General features: G+C 34.9%; 1 protein-coding gene across 26 annotated transcripts in view; it reads right to left on the bottom strand.

Moving 5' to 3' along the window:
- The window catches only part of PTPRD (protein tyrosine phosphatase receptor type D), a 1,374,111-nt gene that overhangs the window by 667,355 nt on the left and 688,591 nt on the right, over positions 1-18,165 (bottom strand). For all 26 annotated transcript variants that reach the window (XM_053907924.1, XM_053907923.1, XM_053907918.1 and 23 more), the window contains exon 6: positions 181-220. The gene's annotated coding sequence lies outside the window, so the exon portion shown is untranslated. The remainder of the gene's footprint in view (positions 1-180; positions 221-18,165) is intronic.

Below are 18,165 nucleotides of genomic sequence, written 5' to 3' on the forward strand. Positions count from 1 at the left end.
TTCTAAATAATCTGAAATTGTTAAAAATTTACTTTTATTCCTCACACTCCTTAATAAAATTGTCAACACTTTTCTAAAAAGCTACATCCCACAGTAATAAAGAAATACTATTAAGTAATAAAACAAACAAAAAAATTGAAAGTCAAGGAAACAACAACAACAACATGCTTTAAATCTTACTTGTTTAGATCCCACGGCTGTTTACCAGATGTCTGTCTTCCTAAACAAAGAAGAAATGTGACAACAATTAAAATGTTGTGAAAATGATGCTATTAAAATACTGCTCACTTAGGTGATACATGTTTATATTATTTAGGTAGTGAAAAATGTCAAATTCCAAAAAGAACTGAAATTAGTTGTGTTTTGGCGTTTGCTTTCATATTCATTGTTGTAGAGAGCAATGGAAAATATCCCTTTTAAAGAAAGAAGAAGGGAAACATGCTATGATTACTCTGTAAAAATGAATGATAACCTTAGAATATTAGTTCAATATACTTTGTAATCACAATTTTAATGAATAACACTCATAAGCATCAAATATTATTAAATTAAAAACACACAAATGTCTTTTGAAAAAGTCTATAAAAAATTCTTACAAAATGAAATATTCCTTGCACTGTAGACTTTTGTTAAGACTTGGTTCTTTGGTAAACATACACAAAGCCCATTCAGGTGCTTTAACTAACATCACAAGATCTTTAGAAGACAGACTCTTCCAAAGTATGAGATTATCATGTGAAAAAAAGAAAGAGACAAATCTATACTTTACAACTGGGCTGAGGAAAGGGCTAATTAAAATTTTGATTAAAATGTGGACATTTAGTAGTAGTATATACATATTTAAATTGGGGTTGAAAAAACACAAGTCTATTAAAGTGTGATTAGTGTTTAAGAAATTTCATAAGCCGTTCTCCAAACTGGAGAGTCATGCTGACGTTTCCCAATAATTTTCATTCAACCTGTAAACCTGTTTCTTCGTTTTTGTTCCTGTCTTATTTTTGTTTGTTTTTCATTTTGGAAGAGTGAAATTGGAAACAATAATTTGGACTCTAATTTTTTTAAGGTTTATTTATTTTTGAGAGAGACAGAGACAGAGACAGAATGTGAATGGGTAGGGGCAGAGAGAGGGGGAGACACAGAATCCGAAGCAGGCTCCAGGCTCCAAGCTGTCATCACAGAGCCCAATGCGGGGCTCAAACCCACAAGCTGTGAGATCATGATCTGAGCCAAAGTCTGACCCTCAACAGACTGAGCCACATAGGTGCCCCAATAATTTGGACTCTATATGAGTAGTTTAGGTAAGTGGAAGTATTAATATATTTCTGTAAGTTTCTAGAAAACTGCCAACTGAGCTTGAGTGATATAAGAAGATCAGTTATCTACAGATGTGGGCAGGGAAGGGAGGAGGGAGGCATTACAAGGGCCATAAATAAACTTTTGGAGTTGACAGATATATTTGTTATCTTGATTGTTGTGATAGCTTTATAAGTACATACATATGTCAAAACATTAAACTGTATGTTTTAATATGTACAGTATATTATGTGTCAACCATAACTTAATAAAGCTCTAAAGAAATAAATGGATGTCTGTAAAAATGTATTTAACATATAGGACATGAAATGCATAGTTAATCCTTTGGAACAATTAATGGAAGTTGTTATTGTTGCATTTTTTGTTTTAAAAAATTATATGACTGCTGTGTTAGGAGCAGGTTGGGGAAAGGATGATTGGAAATGGAAATGAAATTCTTTAAGGAAATTTGGACTACCATATTGGAAGTGGAGGTAAAGGATGCTGGATTGATTGATGATTGAGATAGTAGAAAGAAAAGTCGTTTGTGTAAAGGTAGGACAAAGTAAAGAACAAAGGATGATGGCCAGGTTTGTGGCTTTAGCAACTAGATGTTTGGTGCTGCCATTTCCTGAGAGAGTGAAGATTGGAAATATATTAAATTTGAAGAGAATAGAAGAGTTCCATTTTAGACATATTACTCATGAAATGTCTTTGAGACAACCAAATGAAAATTTTAAGTTGGGTAAAGTTTTCTAGAACTCAGAGGGAAAGTTTGAGCTATATAAATAATTTTGAGGATTGCTAGCCTATAGATGAGAGCAGATGGCTGCCATTGAATGGAGGCAAGTGACATTGAATGGGAATAGATAAAGGAATCCAGAGTCAGGGTGCTAAATGGCCTATTTGATGTATACATCCTTCTTCCCTCCTCCAAATAACCAGAACAAGGGTAAAAAGGAGTTCAATGAGTCAGAGGCTAATTTTCATTATTTCTTATGCTCATTAGAGTCTACTTTCTGATTTCATCTTTAAAAGTCCTCAATATAGATAGAAAACAAAAATAAAATATCATAGTAGTAAAATAATCTGCCTCCAGTTTAATCTTGAAATTAACTTCAAAGGCTCTTGGATGTCTAATTGCTTATTTAATAGATATTTTTAATCATCTCACCTAAAGTACATATTTTAAATAATATTGATATATACTTTTTTACATATATACTTTCTAAATCAAATTGGAAGTGAAGAATGGTGCTTTGCTAAATTTCTTAAAAAGAAGTCAAAATAATCTGCAGATCTTGAACACTCAGTCTTTGCAACATGTGCTTGGAATATGGGAGAAGAAACTGTGATATAATTTGGCTGAAAGTAGCTGGAAATTCTGTACTGTGATGCTGTATAATAAGCAGCTCATACATACTCAGAGATCAATTGTAGGAATAGAGTGAATAATTTTGGAATTACAGTTTATTATTATAAAAAGAAAATAAAACATAGGAATTTCATGGCTGGTATGGAATGGTGTTCCCCAAAGTAATGCTCAGTTTAAGAATGATTCATGGTAGACTTGGTTTTGTTAGTTTTCCATTTGTTTTGAGCATTGCTGGGATGTTGGGGAGTCATGTAAACTTGCTAGATTTTTGTTTCTTCATCTGTAAACTGAAAATAATACAATACTTTCAAGAGTTTTGGTGAGAATAAATGTGAAAAGTGCACAGAAATGCCTTCTATTGTACAAAGTACTACAGACTGCAGAAAGAACACCAGTACAATAATAATTATGAAAGATTATGGTTAATGGTGGCACCTGATATTACACATAAGAAATATTCAGTGGATTTAATTTGTGTACTATGTTTAATTTCATTTAGAATTTTCCAAGTCATTAATAACACCTAGAAAGAAATAATACCAACTCTTCAGATATTGATGAAAGAGAATAAATGAAAGAAACACATTTAAAAAAAATCATGTACAATTTGCTGAGTGTGAATTTTTGGCATACACAGTAAAAATGAAAAGTTTAGTACCTTCTTATAGTCCTTGAACTGAAACATATTTCTGAAATATGGTCTTTCATCTCTCCCACCCTCTCTTTATACTTAGCTACGTTTCTAATTTTATAGTTTGATTTTTTCTTCTTTTCTCTATTTCCCGCGATATTACCCATTTTTCATTATCTCACCTTTGCGCAAGATTAAATCTTTAATCATAATTTTATAACTACTTAGTTTTTATTTTCATAAAACTAATACACATTTTCCTATTTACAAAAATAACTTAATATTCTCTGTTGAGAATTTGTAAAAAACTTTGATGAAAAAAGAGAAAAAATTCATTCATAATTCTATCACCAAGAGACAACTGTTATTGACTTTTTTGGTATATAACCATTCTGTTTTCTATGTACAAATATATATTTTATAAGTTCAGAAATGGCACCATGTTGCTTCTGTTTTTTATTTATTTTTCCATGAATATTTTTAAATAATATGAGTTGTTTTTCTGCAACATTTTTAGGCACTGCATAGTTATTTTAAATTTTAATTTCATGTATGAAACATAATTTGATAGACCCATCAAAAAGGCTGTTGTCAGTTCTTTTTTCTCATATAAGCAACCCTGTGATAAACATCCTCAAGGCCATATATTTGCATGAAACATGATTATTTCCTTAGGAAGAATCCTGGATTCAGTCAAGCCTGCATATCAAATTATACATTTTATAATACCTATTGCCAAATTCACTCCAAAAAGGTTTAATATATAACACTCCTACCAGCAAGATATAAGAGTACCTCCTTCCTCACACTGAAGCTAATAGTAAATATTGTCATACTTCAGTGTTTTTATGTTTTTGCCAATTTGATAAATAAAACTGCATCATTAATTGTTTTAATTAATTTGGTTACCAGGTGAGTTGAAAAAATTTTCCTGTCTTTTATTTGTAGTTTTTTAGTTTCTGAAATGCTTATTATAATTCATTGTTATATATTGGAGCACACGTCTTTGGCATAATCACTTAAATTAACTCATATATTAAAGTATTAACTATAAACATAAAGATTTTATTAAGAAGACTGATGATGACTTTAATGTTTCCAGGTTAATATATACTAAGATTCATCCTAAAGCCAAGAGAAACAGCTTTCTTCAGTTTACTGAGATACAAAAGTGATTATAAGTATATGAATGAATTTAAGTAAGTTCAGTTTTATGCTTCATTTTTTATTACCCCATTTTCATTCAAATTTGAATCAATGTTGAATTTATTTTATTGCTGTTTACTCCCTTGCAAAAACTTTTAGATTGTTTACATCAATATATTTTTATTTGCTATTATGCCAGTTATGTTTTACTTTCTCTTGAAACTTGTGAACTAAAACTAAATTTTTCTTGACATATTCAAGTCCACCCAAGAGGGAGGACTTACTGGTGTAGGGAGGGTTAAGTCAAAAGCCAACCTGCAGTTTCATCTTTGTGTAAGGTTTCCTTGTACTCACCCAGGGCACTTAATGCTTTGTCTTAGTTTTGATGTCATTACATAGACTGTGACTTCATTGAGGTTGGTGTTGACATCATTGCAAAGAAAGTGACTTCTTTGAGGTCAGCAGCTAATCTCAAATATAATCTCACGGGAATTCAATACAAATGTGTATTCCTATGTAAACCTCCCTAGACTCTGACTGAAGCATTCTTATTCCATAATAAAAATAAGAAAATTAGGAATTCATGTAGCTCCAAAGATTGTAAGCCAGCAGATGTTTATTAGTGATTAGCAAATAAGTGTGCCATATTTATGAGAACTGAAATAAAATGTATGTCTTACATTAATGTAGTGCTCTAAATTCTGTTCATTATCTTATGTAAACTTCCCAATAATTTGCATGTAGGTAAGGAAGATATTGTAGTGGGCAAAAATAGCTTTGTAGACATATTTGCTCGCCACATGATTCTGGCAAGTCAACTAATTTCATAAGGTAGTCAATCTCTTTTTCAATAAAATATAAATAATAAAGGAAATGATACTTCTTTCTCACAGCTGTCCTGAGTTTCAAAAATAAAAGGGATTTCAACACTCAATACTTAACTAAATCATTGATTTATGTGATGCATTTTTGAATATCTACCACAAGTTCTAGACATTAGGCATTACAGTTGGAAGAAGAAAAAGCCAAAGTTTCTGCTCTGATACAGATTATATGTTAATAGGTAACATAGGTAATAAACAACTACTGTAGATAGATAGATGAACAGACAGACAAGATGAATTAATGATTTCAAATATAGCTAAATGCCATGAAGAAATTAAGCAAAATACTGTATAGGCAGTGTTGGGAAATGCTGAATAGAGTAGTTAGAAAATCTTATTGAAAGGTGATAATTGAGGTGAGACCTGAATAATAGAAGGAACAGCCATGGAAAAAGAAGGAAGTGAAGACCTCTAGAAATGACATATGTGTGCAAAGTCTTTGACACAGAAACAGAGTTTAGCATTTGAAGAACACAAACATGCCCAGTGTGGTTATAGCATAATGAGCCAGGAAAAGTCTGGTATTACAGGGATTGGAGAAGAGGTTGTAGGTCTGGTCATAGATTGTATAAGGCTTTGTAGTCATTAGAAGGTGTTGACCATTGTAAAGTAAGAGGTGATGATGATGATGATGATGACGATGATGAAGGAAGATGACAAGGAGAAGGTGGAGGAAGAAGAGGAGGAGGAGGAAGAAATAAAGGTCAAGTTGATTATTAATTCATTAGTTTAGGAAACTGTGTCTTTTTGTTTTTGTTTTTTTGTTTTGTTTTGTTTTGGCCTAAATATTATACTACAAACCAGCTACTGAGTGGTTTCCTACTCAGACTCTGTTCAGTTTTATTTTCTCTACATTTTGTTGCTGCCTGTAGTAATGATGGTTTTTCACCTTTTAAACCCAAAGTTAATTATTACTCTTGATTTTTGTTTGTTTGTTTGTATTTCTTTTCTTAAGGCAATGTGCCAGTTTTCTGCAATGATTTTAGTGCTGAAGAAGCATTTACAAGACTCAATAGATTTATTTAAGAATAGATTTCTGGAATTCAAACTGCTTTATTTTAATAATAGCTATAATTAACAGAAATCCTATAGCTTTCCATTTTCTACTTATCCCATGCTCCACACCCCTTTTCTTTAAGTCAGACTCTCTTACTACTCATATATTTTAGTCCTATCTGCAAAATCAAAACAAACAAACAAACAAACAAACAAACAAACAAACAAACAAAGGCTTCAAGTGACATTCTTTGAAGGACTGTCTCTCTCCAGGACTTAACTCCTGAACTACTTCTTTTGCTGATTTGAGACTCATCTGCTTGAGTATCCACTTCTGTTTTCCCTTTTATGGCTTGTCCTCTTGACTGGATAATCCACACTCTATCCTTAGCTTTGGCACCTGCTGTGATTGTTCTTTCCATCACTATTTCAGGTTGTATTTTGGCTTTGCTCCATAGCTTCTGGCATACATCATGAATCTTGTCCAGCACATTTACTACCCACACCTCCACTATTTCAGATGGATTCCCCAAACGTAACTGTCGACCAGGATATAATTTGCTTTTTCCCTGACCTCCCCAAACCTAAGCCTAAAAGTCCCCAGACTTTTTGTCTACATTTAAGTAAACAATAACCTTAGTTATGAGAAGAATAAATATATATACAACTCATAAATTTGCAACTTAGGTTTTACCCATTTGACAATAGCTGTTATATGGAAAACAAATCCTTACAGACGCATATACACTGTACAAATATTGTGATTTTGTTTTTAGTCATCTAGGAGTTCCAAAACTATTAATGGAGCTTAGGAAGCAATTTTTTCTAAACTATTTTTATAAATATTATAAGTTTTGGACTTTAGCATCAGTTTTATTTGCAGGAAGATTATAGTATAATTTTAAGAGTTGATGTGGGGCTTTCAACCACATTAGCTTCCCTAATGCCATTATACCATATATTTATATCTTGAAATCTTTAAGCTTCAAGTGCTCTCAGTAAAATCAGAATACTTCTGAAAAGTTCTATCACTTAAAATGGAGATGGTGTGGGTAATAACTGGGAGTGAATAGGGTTGATGGGAGAATAGGGTATTTGGCTATGGTAGAGTTTGAGTTCCTTCTGTGTACAGATTTCACTTATTTTACACTTTTATGTAAGATCTGCTTTGTCAAACTTATCCTAGATTTTTATAATATGTTAATGAGTCATGTCCTTCAAACTAACCACCATTTGGCCTACTGGCAATTTCTATCTTATATGAAATATTAGTAATATAAGCACACCCCTCACAATAAAGAAAATATTAGCCACATTCAACTTCTTTACCCTCTACACCAGGATTTATTACTTTAGTGAGTAATTCTTTGTGTGAAACCTCACCAAGTGCTCCTTGTATATTTAAACATATAACCTACCATTGTATCTATTATTCCCCGATAACGCATTTGCCACAGCCTTTAAACTTTTCTATGGAGTAATTGTACAAAACCTCCCTATACAAACTGATGTTGGAGATCCCTTATCAAATCACTTTTTCCAACACATTCTTTTATTAAATTTTCTAAATTTGTTTCTGAGAATTCCTCCATACTGATAAGATAATCAGACAATATTTGTTGGAACTCACTAAATTATGTCTTCCATAATACTATTATGCTCACTATTTTTCAGCTATCAATATTCTCATCACTCCATATACAAATAAATCACAGAGTTAATATTATACTAGTTTTACTTGACTTTCCATTTACTGTGCGTTACCCTATTTCTGATATTTCATCTATCCTAAAACAGAATAAGTGTTACAGTTTGGAAAATAAATCTTTACTGAAACCTATAAAGTTAACCTATAATGAAATCACTGAAAGTATAGTGTGGTATTATAGCCACTTGGTAAATAATATGAGAGTGGTGATTAATAAAACTTATTTGTATAATAAAATTACTGTAACATTTTACTATCATCTTTCCATCAACAAATATTTACTGTGCCTTCTCTATGAAAAGCACTCTGCTAAGTGATATGAGGGACAGAGAGAAGTATCAGCCCTTGGGATACTGACAATCTGGCCATGAAGCAGTTCTCATGCATTAATTACAGAAGACAGACATAGGACATGCCAGCTGCCTGGTATTACATCTCATGAGATGAGATCATAGTCTTGTGGTGGTTGGGGAAATCTACCCAGGAGAGTTAAAACTTAAGCTAGGAGAGCCTTGAGATATTATCAGGATCTCATTCTGTTGAAAAAAGGAGGAATATAAGGCTGAGAGCATAAGCAAAAAAATGTAAACAAGAGGTACAAGGTATACAGCAGGGCTCCATTGTCCAACATGGTAGTCACTGGCCACATAGAGTTTTTGAGCACTTCAACTGTGGTCAGTCTAAATTGACATGTATGATTTCAATGTCATTATTAAAATTAATTTCACCTGTCTGTTTTTTTACATTTTATAATGTGGCTACTAGAAAATTTAAATGACACACATAGCTCACATTTGTGACTTGATTTATATTTCTGTTGGACAGCATCAAGTTGCTAAGTAATTATAAGGAGGCTGGGTTTATTAAATATGTAATTTTCAGCAAAGTAATCAGGCCACAAAGTGCTGACTGGTTAGGGGAGGCTAGAGATTAGACATACAGGGAATGATAACCTACACAAAGGGAGGAGGAGGGGACAGAGCTGAATGAAGCAGGTGGCAATGTGGGAGAGATGGCGTGACAATAAATTTTTGTGTCTGATTACTTTTGCTGAAAAAAAAATAGTTTTTTTTTAGATTGTTCTCAATGCCAGAGACATTACAAGAAGACTTTCAGAATAATTAAGTCCAGTGAGTAGACATGAAGATGGAAAGAGGGGGAAATCAAATATGCTTGATATTGTAAACTGGGGAGACAAGAAGAATGACAATATAATCAGTAGAAGTAAGGAATTTGATGGGAGAACCTGTTTTGTGGAGAGAAGTTTTTGAGCCCTGGAATATCCAGTGGCAGTGGAGTTCTGATGATGATTAGTCTCTGGATGAAATGAAGAATATGAAGAACAGGTGTCTGACTAAGGCTGATAAAAGAGTGTGTACCAAGGAATAAATGTACTTAAGCCTCTGGTAAAATGGAGGTGGAATTCAAGAAGGAAAGGGTCTAATTAATGATAAAAATTAGATTAACCATCTTAATAGAATTGAATGTTGAACTCAAGGCGGGGGAGGAGTATGATTTCAGGTGATATGTCTCTATCTATCTATCTATCTATCTATCTATCTATCTACCTATCGATAGAGATAGAGATATATAATATATCACCTGAAATCATACTGTTCCCCTTGAATTCAACATTCAACTTTATTAACATGGTTAATACCTACCTAGATAGATATAGAGATAGATAGGTATCGATACAGATACGGATATAGATATAGATATAAATATATAGATATATAGATATATTGATAGTTCAAATGAAAAGCCAAGAACTGAACTATGGAGAATAATAACATTTGGAAGTTGGGGGAGGATATTTTACAAAGATAAATTGATCAGTTATGGAAATAGGAAGAAAACAAAGACTGCATGGGATCATGCTAAGGAATCAAACAGTATTGAGGAGGAAGAAACTGCCAACAGGAAAAGATGTTATAAGAAATGTAAGAAACAATTTAGATGGCATTTTAATATTTAACATCAAAATATTACCAGGCTGCAATATTACCAGGCAGGAATAATCTTCAACCATGAAACTAAGAAATGACAGATGTTCATTCCATGGCCCATCTTTCTGCCTTTGGAAAACATGGCCCATGACTGGCCTTTTCTCCATATGCATTTGACCTTTTCTCATTTTCTGGTAAGTATGCCTATCCCATAAAGTTTCTCCTGCATAATGTCAGGTTTATTGTTTCCTATAGTATTTAGTACCTGCATCCTGAATTGCCATTCATCACAGACTGCCTAATATTATCTTTTTTGTATCTGCTATTTCTTTTGACTCCAAAGCTGTGTTTTTGTACTCCACCTGGCTGCTTCCCTAAGATTGTTGTTAATGCTTAAAATTTTTCATGCCAGAGGAAACAGTTGATAAAGAAAGATTTGGGGCTTAGGCTCACAGGAATACTTAATTTGGACTACTAAGACCACAGTGCTCCTAAGAACCCATATGTCATTGCTTTTTATTTGTCTACCAGTTTTTATCTCTTGTTTCTCTTTACAGCCTTTACTATTATTTAAGAGTGGAACCTGCATCCATTCATTCATTCAGTAAGGTACTAAAATATTTAGAAGGTTATACAATGGATCCAACAGGCATCCTGCATATTCTCAATTACAATTTCCATACATGTTTATATGTCTCTCATACTTGAATGTGAGATCCTGAGGAAAGGTTGTGGTTATTACATACCTTATCAATATTTGTATTCTTAATGCCTAGTTGGTTCCTGGCAGTGAATTGACTGTCAAACCACATTTGCTTAATGAATATATAAATCAATGAAAGTGTGAATTCCTTCTGAAGGAGTTTACAGACTGAGTAGAGGAGACAAAATTTGTGCACAAATAACCAGAGTACAAATAGGAAGGAAATGCCCAACCAAAGAAGTACTCAGATGAAAAACATATTAGAAGTGGGAAAAAATGTCTCACAGAAGTGATGTGAGAAAGCTCCTGGGGTAGCTGGCATTTGAGCAAGACCAGGATGATGGGATGGGAAAGGTGGAAATGGGTCATTCCACTAAAGGGGACAGTGCTTGTTTGTCTTATGTAAAGATTTCCATTCCCTTTTATTTATTAAGGATAAACACCTATTTTCCACATCAGATTAGTTTTTACTTGAAATCCTGTGATCATGTTTCCTTTACAAAAAACTTTTTTTTCTCCATAAAAATTTCCTTACAATATGTAGCTGCACAGTCAAGTTTTATTTTAAGGACAATGGCATTTTTACCTCCTGTTTTGTGTGAGGGTCTGTGGGTTGTAGGAGATGAGAAAAGAGTTCCCAGCTGCCACAGCCCAGCAAAACCCCCGAAAATGATGACTGCATCCATTTCCACCCAATGCCACATTCTGAAAGTGATCTTTTTGAAATGAAGATTACAAAAAGCTGCTGCTTCTCAAAAATGCAATTGCTTTTCATGATGCGGCCGTTGCTGTCTCTGTGCTGACACAGCTACCAGCATCAACACCAGCCTGACTTGAAACTATTAAAGATATTTCTTTCCCAACAATAAAACAGAGTATTCTCCAAACACAGTGAGGCCTTGTGTTTAATAAGCTGATATGGACAAAATGGGCAGTCATGAAGTAAAGATGTTTATGAGGGAGAGAAATGGAGTCATACTGAATGCCCCCAGGGACTAGACAATGTTCTCTACCTCTGGGTGATGTTCTGAAAAGATATGCACAAAAAGGGGTGGGAAATGGGTATTAGAAAAAAAAATAGATGTGACTGAAAGGAGGTGGCATTTTCTGCATATATAATGTGCTATTGGGAAGAGCTTGGGTGTCAGGCCAAGGTTTGCATAGCAGCTCCTTACCGGGTTTTGTTGTTTTTGTTTAACTTGCTAAGTTGCTTAACCTTTCCAAATTCAGTTTCCTGCAAATGACATGTGCATTAATTACTTCTCAGTGTTGCTGTGAGGGTATTGAGATAATGTCTGTAAACCTAGCTGGTTCATAACAAATGTCAACATCTTATCTTCCAGCCTGCCTTCCTTTTCCCTCTCTGTCAAGTGCACAAGGGAAACCTTTCTGTAAGGGACTTCTCAGACCAGTAGATGCGCTTCACATTAATGAAATGTAGGCTGCATTATCGTTCACTGAGAAGAGAAAACGGTGCTAATCACCCACCATCTGTAGTGCTTGTGCATGTACTTATCTGTTCCTAATGGAGATGCGCTTGTATGCTAGGATAGGCAGCTGTACTCTTTCCTTCTGTTCTTCCTTGATCTTTATTCCTCTTTGGGCTCATGGGGTATAGTCTGTAGACATGCCATACAATTGTGCAGTAATCAACTTGGTGTTTTCAGATAAAGCCTTTCCTTTGCCAAGGATGTGACAGAGTTGGGAACATCAAATGTCATTGCTGGAAAAGTCATGGAAGACAGCTGATCCAAACTCCACATACAGATGAGGAAATAGAGGCTTAAAAATTAGCTTACTTTCCCAAGACTTAAGGAAAGGGAATAGTCAGGTTCAGATTAGAACCCAGATTTCTGCTAGTCAGCTCTGGGAGTTTTCCTGAGCTTCCCCATACCTCTCAGAGAAACGCATCCTTTCAACTTTTTCAAAAGAACATACACCCACAGGAGGTCCAAATGTCACATTCAAGGCTAGCTCCATGAGAATCTGTAAAGGAATGGTTCTGATTGTGATTATTTTGCAGAAAATACTAGAGATAACCACTTATAAGATTGTTGTTTCCTTCTATGATTGGCAACAATTCTGAAGGCACTCATATGTAAACACATATGGGCATGTGTGCAAGCACATGTGTACAGACACACAGACACACACACACACACACACACACACACACACACACACACACGTCTGTTTTCTCTGGGAATTAGTTACCCAGGTGGGTCTCATTTAATGACTGCACTATCTCTGGCAAAAAAACACCATGACTTTCTCCTGTTGGGACTGCTGTATGAAAATTGACTGGAGTCAATTGTACCTGATTTTCTAAATTGCCTCTGCTATAACAATTCTCCCACCCGGCAATAAGCCATTGAAATCAAACAATAGGATTGATTACACATTGCTTACTCTGGGGAAATGCAATTAGTTTTACCTGAATAAAAACTACAGAACAGGGGACAATTTGGGGTAGATAGTGTACAACATTCTCTAGGAAGCACAGTAAAAATAAGTTTGAAGAAACTTAAACATTACTTTTTAGCCACAGGAAATATCAAGTAAAAAGAATTTTATTTACAAGTCACATAAAGGAAAACATAAAGGAGTGCTTGAGTGAGTATTACTTGGTGCAGTCGAGAATTGACAGAGCTCCTAATTATTCAAGCTCAGCTCTTGGGATAGATATCAGGCTCCAGGTGAATTCTGGAACCTCTATAGCTCTGTCAGAAATCCATACATAGAGTAAGTGTCCAGCTTGAGATTTTCCAATTTCAAGCCATGGATAACTATTAGTTGGAGATCTAGAGAGGAGTCCCAGCTCCTCCCTCACTAGCTGGTTGATGTTGGACAAGTTATTTGACCTTTATGCATCTCAGGTTTGTAATACTTAAATTGGGTTTAAGAAACCTACCTTGTACAAAAGTGAAAAAAACATGTGCAAAAGTGATGTGAAACTGTTTAGTACATTGCAAATGTGAGGGATCATTCCTACTCCAGGTGGTCTTAGTTGCTGTACTTGCACACAGTTGTATAAGATATAAATCGCAGCTAATAGTGAGACTAGCCGTCTTCTGACCTAAACTCACAAACAGTAGCTACAGTGTCATTGGACTTTGGAGTCAGATAAACCTACATTCATGTCAGTTTCCTATTTACTTCTCTAGGGGCAAGTTAACCAACTAACAGCACTCATCTGTAAAATGGGCATAGAAGTAATACTTGTCTCACAGGGCTGTTGTAAGAATCAACAGGGAATATGGCAGTGTGTGCAGTGGGCAGTGTAGGAGACATGAACACCAAGCAATTAGTGTTATTTTACTGGCTGAAAGTAACTGCAATACGCAGGAATATTCACAGAGTACCTTTTTCCAAATCAAGCAAGAACTTTCAGTGTCTGGTGCAGTATGAAGTTTGGGCCAGGGTTATTCAGATGTCTCTCCTCCTAGCAAAAGTGTCTTCTGAGGACCTATAAATGGACTGATGTGGCATGTGGCCCATGGGTCTCATTCCCAGGATGGTGAACTCCTGGAGTCTGAGATTAGATTGTTTTTCAATCCACCAATATTAATATTCATAGTACCTAACATAGAGTCTGGCACATGGCCAGATGCTTAGTAAACACTTTTTCATGAATGGAAAGAGAAATCTTTGGTTTTCATAAGAACAAAGAGGAATAAAAAATATAAGGCTTAAGTCCTCCTGTTGAAACTAAGAGGTTTAATCCCTTCCCAACCTTTTTTTATCAAAATATTTACCTTAGAAACTTGTAAATGTAAGTTCTTTCCCTGTGTCTTTGAAATGTATCTTTTTTAGAAACTAAAAATACCTAGGAATGTCTTTTTTAAGGACCAGGTATCTCTCGGAAATGTCAGTATTAAGGGAGGTAGTGTCTCCATTGCTCTTTCTGTGCAAAGGTAGAAGCTGAAATTTGGTGGGCCCTTTGCTCCAATTTCTACAATTCTTTTTTGTCATAAAGGTATGAGTTTTTTCCTTCACCCCACCTCTTCTTTTGGATAAGGTCAATTAGCTAATACAGATAGCCACCACAATTACCAGGTAAAGTTAAAATGTAGTGATGTATGAGAAATGATTCTGTCAAGTACTCTGACGTGAGGATTAGTTATGTTTTATCGTGGAAACATAGATGCAAATGGGATATATGTGCTTGGCTATACCAAAGGTTGAGATTTCTTTTTTGCCTTTGCAATTGCAGTGGATTGGTTGTGACACTTATTTAATGATTTTAATGACTATTCTTTTAATGTTTATTTATTTTGAGAGAGAGAGAGAGAGACAGAGCGTGAGCAGGGAAGGGGCAGAGAGAGAGGGAAACATAGAATCTGAAACAGGCTCCAGGATCTGAGCTGTCAGCACAGAGCCCAACATGGGGCTCAAACTCGGGAACTGTGAGATCCTGACCTAAGCTGAAGTCAGACGGTCAACCGATTGAGCCACCCAGGCACCCCGATTTTAATGACTATTAAAGACTATTCAATCATAAGTGTGTTTTCTTTCTCTATAACATTTTTGAAGAGGATTTCTGGGTTGGGATAAGATTTTTTGTTTGTTTGTTTTTTATTTCCCCAACTTGTTACACAGAGCATCATGTGTCTAAATGGCATCTGATGACTATGGAGATAAAGAATGCCTTGTAAGAATTCTTATTAACCTGATTCTGCTATATTCTGTATTAGAAAATAAGCTGCATTTTCTAGGGTCTTTTATTCAGAAGCTGCTAGGGCTTTTATGATTGAATTAGGAATAGAAAGCACTGGACTTCCTGGGTCTTCTATCTGAAATATATACAAGCCCAATTTCATACATGGTTTAATAACTCGAACAGATTAAATGAGAAAAATTGAGAAGGTAAGACCCATCCTTACCCTTCCTAAGAAGGTGAGGTAAAGACTAATGAAGGCAGTTTAAATGTTAATGTTCTTAACTATTTCTTTGTGTAATTATAAACATTCAACACATATGTGTATGTCTCTTAAAATTTAACTAGATTAATCTTAACTGAATAAGATTTAAGAGTTTCAGCTCATTTACTCACTAATAAAGATTCTTACCCTTTAGCCATCCAAAGAAAACCTTGATTCACTAACCATAAGTTCTCATTGATCTCTGGGTAGAGTTGTCCCTCATTACTTGCAAGTTTTCCAGAAATTAAAACAAAAAAAATTGCTTGGCAGTGTATAAAGTGGGGATTTCCAGAGCCATTTCTAAACAATGGAGTAACTGATTAATGCTCTGATAATTAGAGAAAGGACTTAAGACACCTTACCCGAATAAAGTAAGTGAAGATACTGAGATAAAAGGAAAATAATTGTTAAAATGAAATAAGTGGTTAATTTATAGCCAAGAAGAACCAAAGATACATATTTTCTAAATGTAATGTGGAATCCTGAATGATTTTCTGGAATATAAAAAAATAGGTAAAAACTAAGGAAATATGAATAAAGTATAAATTTCAGTTAATACTAATATATCAACATTAATTGTAATGTAATTAAATGTACCATTGTAATATTAATAATAGAGGAAACTGAGTGTGAGGTATAAGGAACTTTCATGGGGGTGGGTGGGTGGGTAGAGCTTAGACAAAGACCCTAGGTGAAAATCCTAAAATGTCTTACTTGGTTTTTTGTTTCTTGTTTGTTTGTTTTATCCCTAGACCCAGTACAGTGTATACTGAATGAAAATTCTGTTTAATATTTTCCTTATTCGTCTCCTGTTAGTCCCCATTTCCTACCCTTCTCCCTCTCTTCTGTCCCATAGACATCCCATTCTGTTGATAGAGTCCCATGCCTCTTGGTTGAGCCTGCCCAAGGTTTGAGAAGAATAAAGCATAGAATATAGCATATGCCAACAAGTTTAGCCATTAGGTATTTTTTATACTTCAAAGAACTGGAATGTTTCCAACTGTCCTTAAAAATGAAAGTTAAATTGGTTTGAACACGAACGCATAAAGACTTCTGCTCCCACAAGGCAATCTGCAAGACTGTGTACTGGGTTAAAAATAAAATTTCATCTACACAACTGTAAGTCCTTTTAATAAACATTAATATCAGGAAGTAATTCATTCTGTGCTTTGTATTTGGCATTAAAGCTAGACCAAGTGCAAATGAGAGAGCCTAACAATGTGTATCTCAGGATCAAATGAACCCAGAATCTTGCATTTGGAATAGGTCTTCAAGACTATTTGGTCAAATACCTTCATTTTATGGATGAGTAAGCTGAAACCCAGAAGTGTTACTTGGTTTGTCAAAAACTCCTCTAGCTGGAGCACCTGGCTGGCTCAGTCAGTTAGGTGTCTGACTTTGGCTAAGGTCATGATCTCACAGCCTGGGAGTTCGAGCCCCACATTGGGCTCTGTGCTGACAGCTCAGAGCCTGGAGCCTGCTTAGCATTCCATGTCCCTCTTTCACTCTGACCCTCCCCTGTTCATGCTCTGTCTGTCTGTCTCTCTCAAGACTAAATAAACATTAAAAAAAAAAAACTCCTTTAACTTGTATGTTTAGATGTCACTTTATTCCAAAAAGAGTACAAAGAGTAACTACAGTAGAATGAAGAAAGTATATATAGACAACATGAAAAAAGAATATATAGACAACAGCTTGTATTAGTGAATTTGACCTTAATGACTCAACCATTAAGATTAGCTTCTCTAAGAAGAAATTCTCAGAAGTATTAAGGTTTATAAATATGCTAGATGGCAGAGCTAGTTTATTCATGGATGGAACATGCTTACATGTTGCAATTTCAGCACTAGGAAGAGGGTTCCCTGCTCTAAAAATTACTCTCCCCATGGCCAACTGAACTCTGAGATGTCTTTATCAGGTAACATCAAATTTACTTCATAAATAAGGGTTTAAGGTAAAAATATCCTTAGAATGATTCCTTTTGTCTTTCCCTTCTTTAAAAGAGTTATCAGGTGGTAGGCTGAAGCTTACTAACAAAACTGTCCACAGAAAAATCCAAAGATGATTAGAAGAACAAGCATTTAAAAGTTAGGAGGTGTGGCACAAGTGTCCTTTTTACCATGGCCAGTTTCTTAGGAGTTCTGATTTCAGGGAACCTTAGGGGCACAGTGAGAGAGCCAGCATTGATGGCTGGCTGACAACTCAAGCCAAGAACTTCAGAGGTAAGTGCGTGTGATGGTGCAACTGGTTAAACTATGTAACTTTGGAGAAATCAATTTGTTCCATCATCTATAGAATGTGAATAACTTCGCAGCATTAGATAGAGGATGCAAGCTTATAAAATGTATAAAAAGATGGAACCCCCCCCCCCCCCCGCCATAGCAAGTGCTAAATACATTTTTTCTTCTTTTCCTTCTATCTTCACTTCCTATGTCATGTCTGGATATAAAATTCTTGAGGACATGTAACATTTCCAAATAGCCACAGGATGTAGGGTGAATAAAAGACCAAAAAAGAGCATGGCTGGAAATGTAGGAAGAAGGTGAGAAGGCTCCATT

Source organism: Panthera pardus, unplaced genomic scaffold (genome assembly GCF_024362965.1).
Source record: "Panthera pardus isolate Hobbes unplaced genomic scaffold, ASM2436296v1 HiC_scaffold_20, whole genome shotgun sequence".
Lineage (NCBI taxonomy): Eukaryota > Metazoa > Chordata > Mammalia > Carnivora > Felidae > Panthera > Panthera pardus.